We start from the raw sequence: 22,274 nt of genomic DNA, 5'->3' as shown, positions 1-22,274 counted from the left end.
GGAAATCACAAACCCCCTATAGAGGGGGTTTTCGGTTTATCATTTACAGGTTTATCTTTTACGATTAAATGTTTAAATTTAGGATTTAGATAATAAAGAGATTTTTTTTAAAAAAATAAGAGATAAAGAAAGAATGACGTGGATGCTGATATAGATGCCAACTTGACAGCCATGTCATTGGGAAAACCTATTCGAGAAATCTATTTGGTAAAAATATTATTACTCTATCACAAATTACCATGACATTTGCTGGGCATATAACATTTCCTACCTCATTATCACAGTAATCATATTATTGTAGGGAATATATCATTATTACTCATCAAACGACCCTTTAAAGTCATGGCAACTAATAGTTCATGCACATCACATTTTGCATTTCCAAAGAACAAATGAGGTGTTACTATGTTGATTTAAATATAGAAAACCTATCTATATTGAAAATCTTATAATTGTCTTCTCCCGCATCCCCTTTGTTTGTCTTTGTAGTAGCAAATTTTTCCAGTGAGTACCTAAGTTTGGCCCTATATCAGTTTGAGCACTAACTTTCAATTTGTATCAAAATGAGCATCGAGTTTTAATTTCATTTTTTTGGTAGGGTAATTGGGGATTTCCGTTGGATTTTTTATGAAGTTGACGTCGGAAAGCTTTTGTTGATGTCCTGGGTCCACGTCATCATGGCTACAGTATTCTAGAGAGAGAGGAAAAGAAAAGGATGATAGGAGAGAAGCTAACGTGTACGTCCTACGTGGACCAAAAAAAGCCACATTGGTTAAGTGCTTGAGTTGGTGAGTCAGTGACGTGAACCCAGGGCATCTACGCAAGTTTTTCGGCGTCCACATCACCAAAAATCCACCGAAAATCCCCAATTACCTAACTGGAGAAATGAAATTAAAATTTGATGTTCATTTTGATACAAATTGAAAGTTAGTGCTCAAACTGATATATAGTCAAACTTAGGTGCTCACTAAAAAAAATTTACCGCTGATTTCTACACATAAATGGTGTTGTAAGGTATTCATGTGTTTCATAATATGGTTGGTGCCTTAGTGGCATAAACATCCACATGTTTCATAACATGTATATCTCCATAGGAATTGCAACTACTATATATGGTGAGAAATTTGCGATTTAATTTTTTTCTAGATTTTTTGAAAAATCTTTATTTTTTTAAATTTTTAACACAACACAATCAAAAGATCTAAACAATAAAATGAAAAAATTAAAATAAAAAAAATATATGAACGAACTTAAACCTAATAGATATAAAAAAGAAGTCTAGGGTAAGTTGAATGTGTTTTCTCGTTGGAATTATGTAATTTTCTTAATTGTTTGTATAGATTTTTAATCATGTACACATATGAAAAATCTAGAACCTTTGTAAATTATAATTATGAAAGTCTTCAGGGTTGTCCTGGTAAAATACTCCCAAAATCGGCTATCTTGACGCCACGTGTTAAAAAGAATTCGCGATGAAACGTTCAAAGAAAGCGTGTGGTCTACGCTGAGCGGTTTCGGAATTCTTAGCTTCCACGCTTCTTCATATTCTAAATCGACTTAAATAATTATTAAAAAAACCTAATAATTAATCTGACCGTTCAATCCCACTCCAACCGCTTAATCTCCACCATTCGTTTACCACCTGACATCTATAAAACGCAATGCGGTTTTCGTAAGTTTCTGGCTTCGCCCTGTGGCTTCTGGGTTTTGCGGAGATGATCGGGGGTTGAAGCCCAGGTCGTAGCCTTGCTTGCGTGTTGGTGGTCTAGCGTTGATCATCTCTATTCTATGGTTTGGTTTTCGTAGATTGATGTTCTTCGGATTTTGGTGATCAACTTCAGGTCTTATTCGATCATATTTGAGTTTTGATACCTAATTGTTGGATGTTGTTCTGATTTGATCGTCGGAGCTTATTGTTTTCCAATTTGGCAATCCGATTTGGGGATTTGTTGGTTGTTGATACTATTGGAGTTATAGAAAGCTTCTACTGCGATTGGTATTGTGATTGGGCGATCAGATTGTTCCTTGTTGGTTTATTTATGCGATTGGAGAGATATATGTTGGGTTGATTTGGTTTATTTATGCGATTGGAGAGGTATATGTTGGGTTAATCTGTCTTCGATGATCTTCTGAGTTTTTGTCTTGGTTTGAGTTATTGGACGCTTTTCTTTTCTCTGGTTTGATTGAAGATTTAGTGGTTGATGTTTTTGTAAGTTTGGATTGATCTCTGATGTTACTTATAACTTTGATCATTGGGTCTTGCTGCATGATTTTGTGCTTTTGGCTTTGCCCATAGCCCCATTTTTCATTGATCGTGGAGTTATTGGTGGGGAGAGTATGAAGTTGTAGTCTAACGCTGGTTTTTCGCTGGTTTCTTTTTATATGATCTATGTAGTCCCTTCTGTTTGAGGACGTGTTTGTGGGTAAGTTCGTATTATTGTTTTTATTGGATTTGCTTCTGAAGGCAACTGTTCTTGCCATTTGGAAATCGGATTTTGGGTTTTCCTTGGTTTACTGATGCCATTGGAGAGAAATTGTTTGGATATTCTATTGTCTGTTTTGGTGATTGATCGGCAGATTGGGGATTGACATATTCTGCAGTTATGTCTGATTTATTTGTTACATGGATAGTTTCGGAATATAAATAAGACATCTTTCAGTTTGATACTCATTGCTCCACAAATCGTTTGCTTCAATCTCTTTTAGAATATGTGACAACCAATTGAAAATTGGACCTCGTCAGAACTTGTCTTTTCTTATATCTAGAAAGAGGTTTTTATAACACTCAACACGACCAGAAGCTTTTTGTTTGTTTTTTTTTCAGATCATTGGTGCTATTGTTGACCATTTTATTCGATTGGTCAGGTTTTGCCTTTTGTTCTTTTTGGTTGATTCTTTTTTTCCTGAGTGTATGGTATTGGTGCTTCAATTTGTAGAGGATCTGCTGATGCAAAATCTGTGTGATCGGAGCGTTTGAATGCTGTAGGTTTGCTTGAGTTTTTTTTTTCTGTTATGAGAACGCTGAGTTTTGAAGTTTGGATTGAATGTTATCTATCTGCTGCATATAATTGAGCATTGATTTTAATTGGGGTATATTCGATCTAGGTAATTTGTGAAGGATTTTTTTGCTGCTATTATGGTTTGAATCAAATTTGGTTGTGAAGTTAATCTGCACTAAGAGTTTTTCAGCTTGGCAGAAGAAATCAATGGCTGGTGCCTAGACAATTTGGTATTGGGTGTGTGTTAATAATTCTTTCATAGATTTTTTGTGGTTTTTGTCTCTCCAAGGAGGTAGCCTGGAGCATTAACTTCTGATTGGCGGCTTCTTGCCCCATTATACTCAACTTATGGTGCTTATGGGATGCTCCATTGATGTAGGGGACTTGCATGCGGTGGCATGGATAAAAGTTAGAGTTTGTGTTTGGAGGCTTTGATCAGGAAGCGGTCTTTCTGGAAGGGGGTTTTTGCATCACTTCAAACTTGTCCTGATTTATGTTACCTATATTGGTCTATTTGATTTTGTTTGGTTTATTGTTCATATCTTGGAACTTCAGGGTTGTAGACATGCATGAAGCTGAAATCAGTTCGTGGATCTTTTGCTCTAAGAATTGGGGGTTTATTACTACTGGAAAAGGGTTATATGCCACTGAACAAAGCATGGTTCATGATGAGATTTCTTGTTTGTTTTATTTTAAATTTTAATTATTTTGTATTTTCAAATTTTAGGTTTGTAGTTACCAATAAAGCAAAAGCAAGTGAACTTAAGCTCTGGCAGAGAGTTTCTTCTTGTTCCAAAAGGGGTTTGGTATGACTACAAAACTTTACGTACATCTTAGTGATTATTTCTCTATTATGATCTGTATATTGTTGACACTTTGGAATTGGTAGTTGTTGAAGTTGGTTCATGTGCTTGTTTACTATTGGAGCTCCCTCTTCTTAGAACCAAGTGTCTTCCCAAGGTGGTTTCATATCACTAAAGAAAATGTGATTTGTGATTGCCATATAAGAAACTGTTCTCTATTTTAATATATTTATTGTTGGTATTTTTGAACTTTAAGTATTTACTTTTATATGGGGGAGAATTTTTTTCTTGCAGCTTGTGTTCCATTTGAATTTAAGGTTTCTTGGTTCTAGAATTTGGTATCTTCCGAAGGAGGTTTTTTGTCACTAAACAAAACTAGATTTCATTGCAGTTAACTTTTTCTTTTTTGATGTATCTATCATTGTTGGCATTTTTGGACTTCAATTATCTAGTTTTTACCAAAGTAGAAAGTCTTTTTTGGAGTTTGTACTCTACTGAAATCATGGGCATGTTTGGTTTAGAACTTAGTATCTTCGGAAGTGAGTTTCTTCTGAACTCTCTAACCTTGTACCTTTGTTTATAAAGTTTCTTTTGATCTCTATAACCCGGTTCCTTTCAACCACTTGTCGTAATTATTTGAAAATTTTGATTTTCCTACCTTTAGGAATCGATTACACTCGATACATGGCGTGCAAGTTGGTTGGTTGTTTATTTGAAAAGCACCTTTTCCTGATTCATTTAGTCATCTGCATTTCTAAAGTACTTATCTTAATATGTTAGTTATGTGTTTTCTTTTACAGGGTTCAATGGTCGGAGTCATCTTCATTTATTTTCTTTGAATATCGAAAAGTCTTCTGCCGGTATAGACTTCATTTATTTTTACGTAGTCAGAATCATTTGTTGGTGGTTTATTTGGGCTTTTCTTTTGTAGGGTGATGCCCTGTGGATGATCTAAGATGGAAGTGAGGCGATATGGTACTATGAACTTAATATGAAATGAGATATTTGTTTTGTCTGTTGGTGCATATGATATGTTCCTGTTTTGTAACTTGGTTTGCTCTGCCATGTAGGTAGGCCAAGTGATCTGTGTAATGTATTGACCAGGGAATGGTTGGCAATAACAGTAAAACATCTCTATTGACACTTACATTTTTTATTGGTGAAATTTTGCTTTCCTTTATAAATATGTTTGCTTCAATTAGGAAGTGTGGCAATCAATGGGAATTCCTTTTGTGCCTATTGGTTTTATGCCCGGGTAGCTTGTGTTCATGAATGATTTGTTTGCCAATTTTATGGTTTTTATTGAATTTGGTCGTTAAGCTAGTTTGCTCCTTAAGTTTCTTCGCTTGGAAGAAGAGACAATGACTAATGTATGGACAAGTTGGCAATGAGTGTTTGTTAATGATTTTCTCATAGATTTTTTGTGATTATGGCTTCTCAAGGAGGTAGTCTTGAGCACTAACTTCTGATGAGTATCTGTTTATCCATTGTGCTCGACTGATGGTGCTTATGGGATGTTGCACTGGTGTAGGGAACTTTCATGGAGTAGAATTAATAAGACAGAGTTGGTGTCCAAGTTTCTCACCTTGGAAGAAGAGATCAATGATTGATGCTTGGATAAGTCAGTAATGAGTGCCTGTTAATTTTCTCATAGAATTTTTGTGATTATCTCTCAAGGTGGTAGTCTGGAGCATTAACTTTCGATGGATGTCTCTGTCCATTGTGCTCATCTAATGGTGCTTATGGAGAAACTTACATGGGGTAGCATGTATGGAACTTCTTAGAGTCAGTGTTTGGAGGCTCTGATCAGGAAGTGGTCTTTCTGGAAGGGGGTTTTTGCATCACTTGAAACTTGAACTTGTGCTGATTTGTGTTAGTTATATTGGCCTTTGTTTGATTTTGTTTGGTTTATTATTGGCATTTTTGGAACTTCAGGTTTTGTAGCCGTGCATGAGGCTGAAATTAGTCTGCAGATCTTTTGGCTCTCAGAATTTGGGGTTTGTTGCTACTGGAAAAGGGTTGTATACCACTAAACAAGTGTGGTTTTGCATGAGTTGTGAATTCCAGCAGAGTTTCTTCCTGTTCCAAAGAGGGTTTGATATCACTACAAAATGAGTTTATCTCAGTATTCTGCTTTTCTATTGTGATCAGTATATTGTTGGCATTTTGGAATTTGTAGTTGTTGAAGTCAGTTCATGGTCCTTGTTTACTGCCGAAACTCCCTTTTTATCAAACTGAATATCTTCCAAAGGTGGTTTCATGTCACTAAGCAAAACGTGATTTCATTGCAACAAACTGTCCTCTATTTTGATGTATTTATTGTTGGTCTTTTTTGGACTTCCGGTATCCGGTTGTCTACAAGTTAGTAGTTGGTTTTTTTGGAGCTTGTGTTCTATTGGAATTTAAGGTTTCTTAGTTCTAGAATTTGGTATCTCCCAATGGTGGTTTCATCTTGAGTTCATTGCAATAAACTTTCTATTTTGATGTATTTATTTATTGTTGGTTTTTTGGACTTACAGGTATCTAGGTCTCTGTGAGGCATAACGTAGGCTTGTGGAGCTTGTGCTCTATCAAAATCTGAGTTTTGTTAGTTCTAGAACTTGGTATCTTACTAAGGAAGTTTCTTTCTAATCTCTAGAACCTAGTACCTTCCAACCAGTTGTTTTAATTAATTTAAAAATTGTGATTTTCACATCTTTAAGAATTGAGAATTATTGATAGTGGTGGTTGCGCTTGATATGTAGCTTGTGAGTTATTTGTTTGTTTTTTTCCCTCTCCAACTGCACCCTTTTCTGTTCATTTTAGTCATCTGCACCTCTGAAGGACTTCTCTTATATGCTACTCATGTGGTTATATTATAGGGTCCAATGGTTGGAGTCGTCTTCAAGGTTGTTATGGTTAGGGGTGTAAATACATTGTTGATGTTAGATTTTCTTTTTAGACCATTATTTTTTTATCTAATTTTTGTTGGATAACATTATTTCACTCTATTAGTCGAGGAATATTGGTTTTAGTTGGTTAGCAATTTTTTATTTGATTGATTTCCTTTGCCATATTGTTCTTTAATGAATTTGGAAGTTTTCTGGTAGCATGGTGTTGTTTTAGAGATGATTTTAGATGGAAAGTCTTACTCTGCTGTGCATTTTTCTGAAACCAGTTTGTTTTTTTTTTCTTTTCTTGTTTAAACCATTGAATTTGAAATAATTCTGTCTAAATGTGTTGATGATTTGGGCAATTGTACCATTACTGAGAATCACCATCATTATTGTTGCTTTTTATCTAGTTCATTGTTACTCATGAAAAATGGCTGTTGCTTTGAGGAGCTTTTGGATGACTTTGTCTATTAATATTTTTGTTCATCAAGTTTTTGTGGTCATGCCTTGTAGGTCTGTTTTGATTGGTTGGAATTTGGAGTTTCTTCACCAAGGAAATCAGTATCTCTCATGGGGTCTTTATATTCGGTGTGTGAATTTCTTAAGAGGGATTTCATGTGGCCACATAGAAAGTGCTTTTGCTCTATTGCGACAACTTAGGCAGAAAACAATGTTTTTTTGGAAATTGTCTTAGGCCAGAAGTTCTTGGTGTTTACTATGGAAGCTAGTGCCTTTCAAAGGGATGCTATTCATAATTTAGGCAAGACAAAGCATGATTTTTCTATAATTTGTTTTTGATGAATTTTTTGCTGCCCTTTTCAAAGGGGACTTTGTTAATCACCAGACGAAGCATCATCGCTCCCAATCTATTTTGGTTCTATGTATTGCAGCCATTTTCATACATGAGCTGGGATTATCAATATGGCAAAAGTTTGGCTCATAAATTTGGGGTTTCTTATTTTTTGAAAGTGGGTTTTGTGTCAGTGCAATAACATAATTTTGCTATATAATTTTCTTAAGATTTATTCAACTGTTTGTACTCCTTGTTCGTGGTTATCAATGGCTTATTATTTTTGAATGGACCCTGAACAGTATTATTGACAAGCATCAGTAGATTATGTTTGATATTGCTTTTTATGTTGTATGATCTAGATATCTGTTTGTGTTCGTTGAGGATTTGCTGGTTCATGTTATGGTTTTTATTAGATTTTCTGCTGATGGTAGTCTGGCCATTTAGTTAGCAAAAATTTGAACTTGGTATTTTAATAGAGTTCCAGTGATTTGACCAGTGGGTTTGAAGTGATGGGACTTATTAGGTGCTGTACTGCTTTGGGAAACATGCATCTGGTAGCATGGATTCTAGACACTTTCAGTTTTGTGTCCATGATGGAGAGTCTAATCTCCAATTTGATTTTATTTGTAGCTCTTTTTGGATCACTTCATATTTGAGCTGAATTTGATCTGTGCTTCATATATTAGCTTGTTTGATCATCTCCGCATAGTAATTTGGTTTAATTTGGTTTTGTTTGATAAATTAACAACTGGTTAGATCATGGGAAATTGGAAATTCATCATATGCTTAGTATTTTTGAAAGGGGATTTGATGTCACTAAAAATAAAATAAATAATGCCACTACATGTCGTTTTTGTATGCTTGATATATTTTGTGGTTTTTTAAGAATCAGTTTGTACAACTTGAATTTTTTCATAACTTTGGGACTCTCTAGAAATTAGTATTTTTATTAATGTTTTCCCTAGGGTTTTTCATTTCAGTTGACAAATTGTGAGTTCTCTTCAAGCTACCACGGTTCTCTCCCAGAATCCTGGGGTTTGCTAGCTCTTAAGTATTGAATAGGATTTTATATCACCAATCGAATCTTTCATTCTAAGCCGTTTTGCGTTTGTCATTGGTTTTTTCCAAGTTCAAGGCTGTAGTTACCAATGAAGCAGATGTTGTGTCGGGGAGCTTGTGCTGCGCATATGGGGTTTTTAGAACTTAATTTTTTTTTTCCAAAGAGGTATTTTAAACTTTTTTTTAATTAATATAAGAAATTTGATTTTCTTATTCCTTTGGAAATAAGGATTGTTGCCGATGGCTCTTATGTAACCATAAGTCACTAATTAAAAAATAATTTAATTGCTTGCAGAACTTTTGCTTGTGTTGCTATCTTTAAAAATGGATTTTGATTCTCTAAATAAAACATTGTTTCCATCACAAATGGCTTATTTAGAATTTTTCTAGAACTCAGTGTCGTTTAACTAGGTTGCTTTAGTTAATTTAAAATTTTTGGACTATTTTCATGATTTCTTGAAACAATAATTGTTGACAATGGCGGTTACACTTGTTGCGTAATTTGTTAATCTTTTGTTTGCTTTTCATTGCTTTAGTCTACTGGTTTTCTGATGAATCCCTTCTGATATGCTGATTTTTAATCATGAGTCAACTTTAACTTCTATTATTCTTTGTGGAGATTTGTTTATGATGTATGCGGTTGTAAAAGTGTTTCCTTAGTTCAGGCATGTTTAATCTATTCTTTTTGTAATTTGGTTCGAGGTGTTTTGCCTTTGTGAGGCAAGGTGTAAGCCTCAACTTAAGCTATATATAAGAAAATAAGTAGTAAGTCATGAAATTCATAATAAAAATATTAGTTCTTTAGTTTTTCATAGTTTTAATTTAAACTTGTTTGATTCTAAATAATTGGTTTGTAGTCTCCCCTAAAAATATAACATAAACACCACCATCCCTCACTAATCATTATCACTATCAAACTTTTCCACAAAATCCGCAAAATCATTTTCTTTTTCTAACATCAACATGCTCTTTTTTCATCCACCAACCAAGGCCACTGGTCCTTTTCTTTTACCATAATACTAGTCCTTTCTCTTCTTCTCTTCTCCTTTTCTTTTTCTCCTTTTTTTTTTAACTTGGCGACAACTCTTGTATCTCTCTCTTCTATGATACCTTTGATAATTTCAATGTTTTTCTTATAAAAAACACCCCGAAAACTTGGATGGTTTTAAAAATCTGGGTTTATCCATATTTTATAACCCAACTAATTGAGGCATTGACCCCTTGCGCCTCGAGGCGTACAGTCTCATATAGAACAGGCGTAAGCCTACCTTGGAGCTGTTTTCTCCTGCCTCACCTTGATGCGGGCCTCGAGGGCCTTTTAAACATTAAGTTTACCCACTGAAGTTAGCATTATTTGTTCTTGTGAACAGATTATATGATTATATATGTGATTGGGTGATTTTACCTTTAGAGGATTAATGATACATCATAATTCACTCATAATGTCATGGCACCTTAATCATTGGTTTTCCTCATTTTGCCTCACTAATTGGTTTTTTTGCAGTTATTAAGTTAGAGAGCAAACTTAGATGGGTGATGACTTATTTCGCCTCACAAACTGGTTTGCTCCAGTGGTTAAGTTCAAGAACAAACTAGTTTAGCTGAGGTCGTTTTGATTGGGTTTCTTTCTTTCTGAGGCCAAAATCTATGGATTTAATGCTGCCATTATGGATTTTATTTGTCATTCCCTATACCTTAGGTTTCTTTTTCTGAATGTTGTCATCATAGTTGCATTTAATATGTAGGTTGGCCTAATTTTAGGAAATCCAGTATTAACAAAGGTTTTTTTTATTTTAAATTTGCAGTTTGTTAATGCTTCTTTGATTTTTTAAAATATTTTTGAGTGGTTTATATGATTAACCATTAGACTCTCAACATTATTCTTTACACTCTTTCCACTCTTTCGCTATGGCTTAGGGTTCTTTTCTCTGAAGGTCATAATTCTAGTGGCATTCAATATGTGGCTTGACCTAGTTTTATGAAGCATTATTAAACTTGCAATTTGCAAATGCTTTTTTGACTTTTAAAAACATGTTTGAGTGGTTAATATGATCAACCAACCTGTTTTAGGCCAGGAGTACGCAGAGGACCAAGAACTTGGTTGATTGCTCTATGACTTTCTGTCCATGAACAATTTAACAGGGCTTCTTATACCCAGTTTTGGATTATCAGTATTTATTTTTCTTACACCGTTTTCCTGTTTTACACCTTGGTGCTTTGAGATTTTCATTTGTTTATTAACCTACTTATATTAATACAAACTTTGACATTGATGCTGTCAGCTTGAGTAACCTATTCCTTGATCACTCTTGGGATTGGACTCTGATGCAAGAGTTGTTTACTCTTAAATCTTGGTCTAAATATTCTCTTCAAGTTTATCAATTGTTGTTATGGTCCTAATGATTGGGTTGGGAAACCTGTTATGATCTTGGGGGTAGAGACCTTCCCTCTACTTTAATTCTCATTGTGTGTTCTAAAATTGTCTGACCTTTGAATGGTATTGCAAGTTTTTTGGAAGGTTAAAGCTCTTTCTTGGACTATCTTTTTTTTATTTTGGCTGGTTTTATACAACTATTTTTAATTCTCTTTCTCTTTATGCAATTCAGTTCTTGATTTGGAACTTCAGTACAACTCAAGCTGTTGGTAGAGGTTTTTTATTTTAGTCCATATGGTTTTAATATTACTCGTTGCCCATAAGGTTTCCGTCCCACCTCCTCAACAAGATACAAACACCCTACGGATGAATCCGATGTCAATAGACCAAACGGTCGTTAGTATCTCTTTACCATATCATTCTCCATCATATATTTTTTTTTCTTTTTAATTTACATTTTAAATCTTGTAAAATTTTGGATTGTCTTTATCTTTTCTATATATTTATCTTTATAATTTTTTTTATTTTTAAATAGTGATTTCATAATTTTAAAAATTCTATTTTACTATAATTTAAGTTATAATATGATTTACATCGAAGTTATATTTTTTCTAAAACCATTATGATTCATGGTATTTATACACATTTGAAAAAAAGCTTGTTTTATTCAAATATTTTCCATCTTTTGAAAACCCTTGTGATTCATGTCTTTTTGTACACACATATCCTGTTTTTCATTAAGTTGTTACACTGGTATTTGGAAATTTGACATCCGTATTGTCCTGAAACACTCAATGATCTTTTGGTTGTGGAAACAATTGATTTAAAACTTTTAGATTAAGTTTGGGCCTGACCTTGTGTTGTTGTTGCGCTTGATTGTTCGCTGGTTATAATTTATATAATCTTGGTAGTTTTGTGTGTTTTCTGAAGGATCAGTTTGGTGATATTATGTGTTAGTTAGATTTTCTATTCAAGGTTATTTGGTGGTACAGTTTGGCTGAAGTAATTAGACATTGATGGTGGCCAATTGCTGCTGATTGGATGAGTTTGGAGATCAGTATTTCTAGTGACACTTTATTTCTTTATTCATTCTGTTGGATGGGTTTAGTTTGATAGAATTTACTTTATCTGGTTGGATAAGGTGTCTTTTGATCCATGTGCTTAAGAAACTTATACACAGTATAGCTTAGATTAATGTTGTGGCGATTTGGTCTTTCAAGGTAAATTGTCATCTGGGTAGATTATGTAAAATTTAAAATTTTAGTGCTTGGTACTTGGTTTGCTTGAAGGTGGTCATTCCAGATTTTACCATAATTTGTGTTTGTGTTTTGGGCTACTATGTTAATATTTTTTAACCTTGATTTTGTTTAGGTAATGATAGTAGTTGACAGGCAGTTTGTCAAGTGTGTTGAAAATTTTGTAATTGGACAGTCATTGGACAGTCATAATCAATTGATGGTAAATCACCATTATTGATGTTTACTGTATAACCCAATGTTTCTTATGAAAAATTGTTTACTATATAACTCCAGGTTACTCATGAAAAATGGTTGTGTTACTTTGAGTGTTTAGATGACGTTGTCATCATGCCCTGTTGGTTTGATTTAACAATGTTGAATACATAAGTAGTAACTATTGAAGGATGTTTACTTTGATAGTACGTCTTATTTGGTTTGATCAATACTCATTATTGACTAAGTGTGCTTAATTGATTAATTGCTTTAAGTAAGGTACATGCGGTAGTTTGGATTCTAGTGACTTCCATTTGGTGTCTGGAAGATCTGATTGAGGACTTGAGCCCTTCAAAAGGGGTTTCTGAATAACGTCATAGTTGAAACCATTTTTGATCATTGTTTGATATATTGCTTTAGTTGAATATATATGTGTGGTGGTTCAGTTTTGTAGGATAAAGTGAACAACTGGTTGGATCAGGAAAATTGTAAATTCATTATATGTCTGGCTCTTGGATTGCTAATACAAAGGTTTCATGTCAGCGGACTTAATTATTTCACCACCATGTTTTGTTGTGCTTGATCTTTGTTTGTATTTTTGAACTTCAAGTTTTTAGTTATCACTACAAAACTAGATTTGAGTGTAGAAAGTTGTTTTTGTATTTTGATCTATTTATTTTTGGTACTTTTGAACTTCAGGTGTAGCTACCAATGAGGCAGAGGTCTGTTTGTGGAACTTGCGCTTATTGGAATTTGGGTGTTTTAGAAATTGGAATCTACCAAAGTAGGGATTTTCTTATTAGAACCTGGTTTCTTCTAGCTAATTGTTTTAGTAAATCTGAAAACATTGATATTCTTGTTTCTAGGAAATGAGGATTATTGACAATTGCGGCTTCCTTCAGGTGGCAGAGGTCTGTTTGTGGAATTTGCGCTTTTTGGAATTTTGGTGTTTTAGAAATTGGAATCTACCAAAGCAAGGGTTTTCTTATCAGAACCTGGTTTCTTCTATAGGCTAGCTAATTGTTTTAATTAATCTGAAAACATTGATATTCTTGTTTTTAGGAAATGAGGATTGTTGACAATTGCGGCTTCCTTCGATATTGGATGTGGCTTGCCAATTTGTTTTAAATTCATCTTCTCTTTCATTTAGCCTTCTTTTAAGGTGTATTTATTTATTTGTTAATTGTAGGGTTCATTCATGGTTGGAGTAATCTTCAGTACCTCTATGGTTCGGTGGGAAATCACTGTTGATTTTGATGGGTTGGATGAGTACGTTTTTTGTTTTTGGCCGTTGGTTCATTTATTAGTTTTTTGAATTAAGTCTTTTTTTAGATAGATTTATTTTATATAAGAAGTCAAGAATCATTGGGTTGATGTCTATGATTTGAATAATTGCCTTTGCTTCATTGTAGGGTGTTGCTTCGTGGATGATCTTAAATGGAAAGGGGGGAGTCTCATACTACTGTGAACATATGTATGAAATGAGATTTTTTTATTTTTATTTATTTATTTATTTATTTATTTATTTATTTATTTTTGTTTATGTATTTGACATATTGCTCTTTTGTGATATTATCTACGTAGTTAATGTAGGTTACAGACAAGTGATATGCCTGGTATGCAGATCTAGAAATGGAGATGTTTCATTGTTAGGAAAAAACGATAAAACATCTTTAATGACACTTGTATCTTTCAGTTCACTCATATTATGTTCACTTTGCTAATGATTGGTGGAATTTGCTTTGCTTCGTAAATTTGTTTGCTTCAGTTAGCAAATATGGCAACCAATGGGAAAGTTGCACTCACTTTTGGATTGTTATTATGACGATCTTTCTTAGAAGGAGAATCTGTAAGTAACTGTTTGTGGTACTGCTAGTGTTTTGTATATTGATGGTTTTTTGTGCTGTCCATGAACTTCAGGTTTCTAGTAATTAATGTGCCAAAAGTTGTTTTGTGGAATTATGCTCTTTTTTTGGTGTCTTTAAAAGGGGTTTTCTATCACTAGACAAAATGTGCTTTCGAAGCAGCTAGTTGTTTTTTGTATTTAGATCTAGTTATTATTGGATTTTTTGAAATTTAGGTTTGTATTTATGAATAAGGAAGAACTTTGCATGTGGAACTTGCACTGTTAGAATTTTTTGTAAATTTGTTTGCACTGTCTGTGGTGCAAGCTTGTTGTATATTTATCATTTTTTGGTGTTGTTCCTGAACTTCAGGTTTGTAGTAAGCATTTGTAGTAAGCAGCATGGCAGAAGTTGTTTTGTTGGATTTTTTGAAATTTAGTTTTCTATTTACCAATAAGGAAGAAATTAGCTTTTGGAACTTGCACTCTTAGTAGAATTTGGTGATTCTTATCTCTGGAACTTGCACTTTTAAACTTATTTTTTTCCTGTGTCTGCGAAATGAGAATTGTCTGAGGGTGGATGCCCTGGATTTGCAATGGGATAATTGTCTTTTGGTTTTTAACTCCACACTTTTCCTTTTATTTAAGCTTGTTTTTTATGATAATGTGCTATTTCTGTTGTTTATTTGGGGCCTTTAATGGCTGGTAGTCATCTTCTATGTTATTTTTGTTTGTAGTGGACATAGTCTTTTGATGGAATATGGTTGTGGATTTTCCACTTATTCATTTATTAATTCCTTTGTTTTATTATATCTCATACACATATTTGGTTTTGGTAATCTGGAAACTCTGGTGTTCTATCTCATAATTAAATTTTTAATCTGATCAATTGGTTTGGCTTCATTGTTCTTAAATAAATTTTGAAACTTGGTGCATGCAGTTGCTTCAGGGATGATTTTAGATGGGATAGAGGCCTCTGCTGCAAAGTGCATCTTGGATTGTGTAATCGGTCTGGATTTATTCACAATATGGTTTTTTTTTCAGCTGATGATAATGATGATGATTATCATGGCTTTTAGTTTATCCTTAGGGCTTTTTTTTTATTGCTAATGGAGATGGTTAAAACTAGCTGTCTCCTTTTACTCAATGTGAGCGCACTGGTTCTTATGTGATGGAATTTGAGAGTTGGTATTTGTGTTCAATAATCTTTGCTTTTCTCAATGATTTAGTTTGTACTTTGAATTGGGGGAGATAACTTGATGCTTTTTTTCTTTTGGTCATTGGGTGCTTGCTGTGGGACTTACACAACTGCGCAGATAGTTAGAGATGACAGCTCCTTTGGTTTTATGCCAGGATATAATATCAAAGGTTACTACTGTTTTCTGTTTAGCAGATAGCACTGAAGGTCTGTTGTTGTTTTGCTGAAGGTCATCACTCTCAGGTTGTGTTTTGTTTGATCTTGATTTTATGTAGCCATTGGTCTGTTTGAATGATTGCTGTAATTTGGTGGCTGTTTTGGTTTCTACCTTGAATCTGCAGTATTCTTTTGTTTATTTAAGCCTTTCAAACGTGTTCTGGTGTAGTTCTATTGTCGAAAGGAATTGCTTCTTTCTTGAGATTTGCATGATGCAATAATGGAATGTAAGAGGGGTACTGTTTGCTGATCACTCTGGTAAATTATAATCAAGGTTTTCAAACTACTTTTGGCTTTCCAAGATCTCCATAGTCTTATCCAACACTAAGCTTTTGATTTTTTTTAAGGAATTGCTGCTCTCTTAAGATTCTGATGGTGCAGTGAAGTGGAGGTACTTAGGAATTCCAAGATATGGTGTAGTATTAGGAAGCTTACATGTAGCATAGTTTCAAGAGATTTCATTTGTTTGGTTGATGACCTGATCAATTTTCTTGGAAGGGGGTTTCTTTATCACTTCAAAATTTAACTAGAGCTGATTTCTATTTGATATATTGACCTTTTAGAAGTTGTGAATATGTTTTCTTTGCAGGATAAGTTATCAATTGGCTATTTTTTTGGAAAATTGAAATCATCAGATGCTCTATTAAAATCTGGGGCATGTTAGTTCTGGACCTTGGTATCTTCCAAAGGGTGCATTTTTTTTTATCTTTAGGACCTAGTATTTTTCTACTGCTTGTTTTTATTAAACTGATAATTTTTATTATCCTAGCTTTAGGAATCAAGAACCATTGATAATGGTGGTACATGTTGGGACACAGTGGTGAACCTGGTCCATAGTCCCACATTGCCTGTGAGAGCCAATCTCCCTAGCCTTATATATCCTAAGCCAATCCTTCCCTCTAACTCAAGTTATGGAGAAGTTAGGGTGGTGAGTCCCTGTACTAACAGTACACATGATATGTAGCTTTTAAAGTTGGTTGTTTTATTAAATAGCTCCTTCTTGGACAAGCCATAATGAGTCTCTGTTCATAATTTTTCATAGATGTTTCATAATTATGTCTCCTCAAGGAGGTAGTCTGGAGCATTAACCTATGATGGGAGGCTCTTTGTTTGTTACACTCAACTGATGGTGATTATGCGATGGTCAACCAATATAGGGAACTTTAGGGTTGGTGTTTAGAGGCTTTGATCAGGAATCTATCTTTTTGTAAGGGAGGGTTTTTGCAACACTTCAAACTTGAACTTGTTCTGATTTACGCCCTATTTGATTTTGTTTAGTTTTTTGTTGGTATTTTGGAACTTCAGGGTTGTACACACATGCATGGCCAAAATCTGTCAATGGGGTTGATTACTACTGGAAAAGGGTTATATAAACAAAGCATGGTTTCAAGGTGAGCTGCTTTCTTGGTTTGGTTTATTATTATTTTTTTTTCTGTATTTGTAACTTTCCTGTTTGTGGTTATCAGTAAAACGATGTACGTGAATTAAAGCTTTGACATTTCCTCTTGTTCCAAAGAGGGTTTCATATCACTACAAAACATTGTGTTTATCTCGGTGATTATTTTTCTATCGTGATCTGTATATCATTGGCACTTTGGAATTTGTAAGTATTGATGGCAGTTCATGCTTGTTTATTACAGGAACTTCCGTTTTTTAAGAATTGGGTGTCTCCAAAAGAGAGTTTCCATACACCTAAGGAATGGATGTATTCATTGTTGGTATGTTTGAACTTCAGGTATCTAGTTTGTCTATAAGGCAAAAGTAGGGTTTTGGAGCTTCTGTTCTATTGGAATTGAAGGTTTGTTAGTTCTAGAATTTGGTATCTTCTAAAGGGGGTGTCCATATCGCCAAACAAAACTTGATTTCATTGCACTTAACTTCATTGTTGGGATTTGGACTTTAAGTATCTAGTTCTCTTCGAGGCAGAAAGTTGGTTTTTGGAGCTTGTGCTCTACCGAAATCTGGGGTTTGTTAGTTCTGGACCTTGGTTTCTTCCAATCTTCTGATATCTAGGTACTCATTGTTGGGATTTGGACTTTAAGTATCTAGTTCTCTTCGAGGCAGAAAGTTGGTTTTTGGAGCTTGTGCTCTACCGAAATCTGGGGCTTGTTAGTTCTGGACCTTGGTATCTTCCAATCTTCTGATATCTAGTACCTATTACTTTTCAACTGCTTGTTTTTATTAAACTTAATTCTGATTTTCCTATCTTTAGGAATTGAGAATCATTGACAGTGGTGGTACTCGATGTGTAGCTTGTAAGTCGGTTGTTTTGTTAAATAGCGCCTGCTTGGATAAGTCGTAATGAGTGTCTGACAGGCATCTATGTGCACCATTGTTTTCAACTGATGGTGATTATGGGATGTTGCACTGACAGGGAACTTTAGACTTGGTGTTAGGAGGCTCTGATTAGGAATCAATTTTTTTGGAAGGGTGTTTTTCATCACTTCAAACTTGAACTTGTTCTGATTTATGTTAGCTATATTGGCCTTGATTTTGTTTGGTCTATTGTTTGGTATTTTGTAACTTCGGGGTTGTAGCCATGCAGGAGGCCAAAATGAGTCTCTGGATCTTTTGGCTCTCAGAGTTTGGGGTTTATTACTCCTGGACATGTGTTATATCCCACTAAATAAAGCATGGTTTGACAACAAGTTGATTTCTTAATTTGGTTTATTTATTTTTTGTATTCTCATATCCCACTAAATACAGGATTGTTTGACAACAACATTTTTTATTTTGGTTTATTTATTTTTTGTATTTTCAATTTTCAGTTTTGTAGTTATCATTAAATCAGAAGCAGGTGAACTTAAACTCTGGAAGACAGTTTTTTCTTGTTCCACGGGAGTTTGGTATCACTACAAAACATTTTGTTCATCGAAGTGATTATTTTTTTTTTATTGTTAACTGTATATTATTGGTATTTTGGAATTTGTAGTTGTTGAAGTCGGTTCATGGTGCTTGTTTGCTGCAGGAGATCCCTTTTCTTATAATTGAGTATCTATTAAGGGTTATCACTAAAGAATATGTGATTCAATACAACAAACTGTTCTCTATTTTAATTTATTTATTGCTGGTATTTTTAAACTTCAGGTATCTAGTTGTCTATGAGGGAGCGATTGTTCTCCCTGGAGCTTTTGTTCAATTGGGATTTAAGGTTTTTTGGTTCTAGAATTTGGTATCTTTTGAAGGGGGTTTGGTATCACTAAACAAAACTTGTTTTCATTATTGTTAACCTATGTATTTATCATTGTTGGTATTTTGGGCTTCAGGTATCTAGTTCTAGTTCTCAGATCTTTGATAGAAAGTTGGTTTTTGGAGCTTGTGCTTTACCACAATCTTAGGTTTGTTAGTTCTAGAACTTGGTATCTTCTGAAGGGAGTTTTATTTTCTGATCTCTAGAACCTAGTACTTGCAACTTGTTTTTATTAACCTGAAAATTTTGATTTTTTTATTTTTAGAAATCGAGAATTATTGACAATGGTGGTTAATCTATTTATAGGTTAATCTATTTATAGAGGTTCTTAGTTGGTTGTTTTTTAAAAAGCTCTTTTTCCCATTTCATTTTGGCATCTGCATTTCTGAAGTACTTAGCTTAGTATGTTATTTAATATATTATTTGTATGGTTTTTGTGTAGGGTTCAGTGGTTGGAGTCATCTTCAGGGTTGTTATGGTCTGGGGTATAAATTCATTGTTGATGCTTTTTGAGGTACTTATTTAATATGTGGATTTTTTATAGGGTTCAATGGGTAAAGTCATCCTCTGTAATCTCATTGTTCTTTATGGAATTTAGAAGAACTTATGTAGCATGGTGTGGCTTTAGGATGATTTTAGATGATGAGAGTGGTACTCTGCTTTGCATGTTTATCAATAGGTATTTTCTTTTTCAATATGTTGAATTTGAAATAATTCTATTTGGTGAACTGGATTTCTAGGGTGATGAAAGCAGTTGACAGGTGATCTGTCTGTGTTGATGATTTGGGTAATTTGACAGAAATAGAGAATTGATGGTAAACCATCATTATTGATTTTTTTATATAGTTCAGTGTCGCTTTCTGAAAAATGGCTGTTGCTTTGAAGAGCTTCTGGATGATAGGTTTGATTTGGCTAGGAGGATTGTGGGTATTAAATATTGAAGGAAGTTTACTTTAGTGGTTCTTGTATTTTATTTGATTAATAGTGTTTTTTGGCCATGTGCTTTATTGTTTAATAGTCTTAAGGTAGGGCTCACTTGGTAGCTTGGATTCTAGAGACTTCATTTTGTTGTCTAGACGATCCAATTGAGGATTAGATCTTTTCAGAAAGGGGTTTCTGAATCACTTCACAGTTGCTCATTTTGGTTACTGTTTGATTTGCTACCTTGGTTGTAAATGCGTGTGGTGATTCAGTTTTCTAGGGTAAACTTATCTAATTGTTTGATCAGAAAAATTGGAAATTCATTTAATCTGCCTAGTGATCGGTTTGCTGGTAAGAAGGATTTATGTCAGTATGTAGGATCTTTACACATTCTGTTTTGTTTGTAATTCAATGTTTTACTTACTACTACAAGTGAAACAAGATTTTATTGCAGAAAGTTGTTTTTGTATTTTGATCTATGTATAGTTGGTATTTTTGAACTTCAGGTGGTAAGAAGGATTTATGCCAGTATGGTGCTGTTTATGTTGTTTTTTGTTTGGTTTGTTCATGTTTGGAGTTATCTTCAGTACCTCCAAGGTTTTGGGTGGAAAATTTTGCATGGTTCATTTATTTATTTATTTTTCCAGTCTTGGGCTGGTTTGGGTTCTTTTATTTTAGAAGTCTGCTGATATCTATAATTTGAACTATTGCCTTTGCTTCTTTGTAGGGTGTTGCTCTGGATGATCTTAAGATGGAAAGGAAGCGAGTCCTATACAACCATGAACTTAATATGAAATGAGAGATTTGTTTTGTCTGTTGGCGCATTTGTCATGTTTTTGTTTTAACAATGGGAAATTATAACTCGTCACTAATATTAGAATGATCTTTCTTACAGGGGAGAATCTGGAAATAACTGATCGTTTTTACCTCCGGAAGTAACTCTGTTCTGTCAGAATATGGGTCTTATTATCTCTTCAAGTGGGTTTCATATTTGGCAGAAATATAATTTTACTTCAAGCTTCTTGGATATCAATTTTTTTGGTGATGTTTTTGAACTTCAGGTTTCTGGTATGCAATGTGTCAGAAGTTGTCTTATGAACTTTGTTCTCAGTGTCTGCAAAAGGGTGTTTTATGAATAGACAAAATCTGCTATCATTACAACCAGCCGTCTTTTGTATTTCGATACATTTGTTGTTGTGTTGTATGCCTTTACTGTAGGATGATTTTTAGATTGAATGAGGGTCTTATACACTACCAAGTGCATCACCCGATTGGGTTTGGTTTATATCTCGTGTCTGCAGAGATATTATTTATTTTAAATTTCTATGCTTTTATTATACTTTTGTGTTTTTGAGATCTCTAGTTAAACCCCCAAGCTTTTGATGCTCGAGGAATTGTCGCTTTTAAGATGAATTTGATGCAAGAAATGGAGGCCTTTGACATTCCCAAAAAGATGGTTTTAGGTGAACTATATGGAAAGTTTCAAAAATATTTTCTCGCTACCAAAGGAGCTTGCATAGCTCGAATCTTACATCGGGTAGCAAGGATTCAAGAGATTCTCATTATTGCTGGATTTATTTGATTGATTTCTTGAGAAATCAGCTTCTGGATCACTAAAATTTAACTAGTTTTGGTCACTATCTGCAATATTGGCCATTTTGAAGTTTTGATCATGTTTATGTATATTTGTGCTTTGTAGGATGCATTGCCAATGGCTAGACTACTCGACTGAAATTTATTGTTTGATGTTTTGTTTTCATGGAGGGGTTTCCGTCACCACCCAATATATGCTCGTTAGATGTTATTTTTATTTTTGACCTATTTTGACAGTAAAAACCAAAACTTATGGGCTTGTAGAAATTGCCTTTGGTTAGAATTTAGAGTCTCATGACCGTGGAAATCGATCATGTGGGTTCTGTGACTTAGTGCTTATCCCTAAGAGGATTTCTTATAGCCACACGTAAATACTTTTCAAGGTAAGCCGCTCCTAGCTATTGTGTGATATGTCATAACAACTAAGGCAGAAGACTCTGGTTTGTGGAAATTGTCTTTTGTCAGAATTTTAAGGTTCTTACTATGCGATCTAGTACCTTTCAAAGGGAGATTTTATTCATAACTAGAGAAGACAAAAGCGTGGTTTTTCTATTCTCTATTTTTACACTTTATAACTGCCGCACTTTTCAAACCTCAGAATTCAGTTCCCTTTCAAAGTTGAATCTTGCTTTATCACCGATGAGAGCATGGTTTCTCCCAACCGGGTTTTGATCTATGTATTGCAGACCATCATCTCATGATGCTGCGTGCTTATCAATGTGGTAAAAGTTGACTGATAAATTAGTGGTTTGCCATCTTTAGAAAGAGGTTTTATTTCATGCAATAGCATGATTTTACTATGTTGTTTTCTAAAGATCTATTTATTTTTTGTACTCTACGCAGTTTTGCAGCTATAGCGATTATTAAGCTGATTAATTTTCGAAGGGACATTGAACAAATATTATTGATTTGTGCTTTCTTGTTTGTAGTTATCAATGGTTTATTATTTTTTGAAAGGACA

The 22,274-nt window shown here is 34.1% G+C and overlaps 1 long non-coding RNA gene across 5 annotated transcripts; it reads left to right on the top strand.

Moving 5' to 3' along the window:
* The first annotated feature begins 1,699 nt into the window (after positions 1-1,699).
* Positions 1,700-20,933, top strand: LOC120268797. Of its 5 annotated transcripts, XR_005539032.1 has the most exons (10): positions 1,700-1,841; positions 13,052-13,136; positions 13,219-13,263; positions 13,542-13,621; positions 13,765-13,826; positions 16,915-17,000; positions 19,242-19,313; positions 20,448-20,531; positions 20,616-20,698; positions 20,782-20,933. It is a non-coding gene; the product is annotated as an uncharacterized LOC120268797 (long non-coding RNA). The 5 variants fall into 5 exon arrangements; XR_005539034.1 differs by lacking the exon at positions 19,242-19,313; XR_005539033.1 differs by lacking the exons at positions 1,700-1,841; positions 16,915-17,000; positions 19,242-19,313 and adding exons at positions 3,615-3,635; positions 3,727-3,805.
* The last annotated feature ends 1,341 nt before the right edge of the window (positions 20,934-22,274 follow it).

This window comes from Dioscorea cayenensis, chromosome 9, assembly GCF_009730915.1.
Source record: "Dioscorea cayenensis subsp. rotundata cultivar TDr96_F1 chromosome 9, TDr96_F1_v2_PseudoChromosome.rev07_lg8_w22 25.fasta, whole genome shotgun sequence".
In the NCBI taxonomy this organism is placed as follows: Eukaryota; Viridiplantae; Streptophyta; class Magnoliopsida; order Dioscoreales; family Dioscoreaceae; genus Dioscorea; species Dioscorea cayenensis.
The sequence above is the reverse complement of the archived record's forward strand: the minus strand, read 5'-3'. Positions and strand labels throughout refer to the sequence as shown.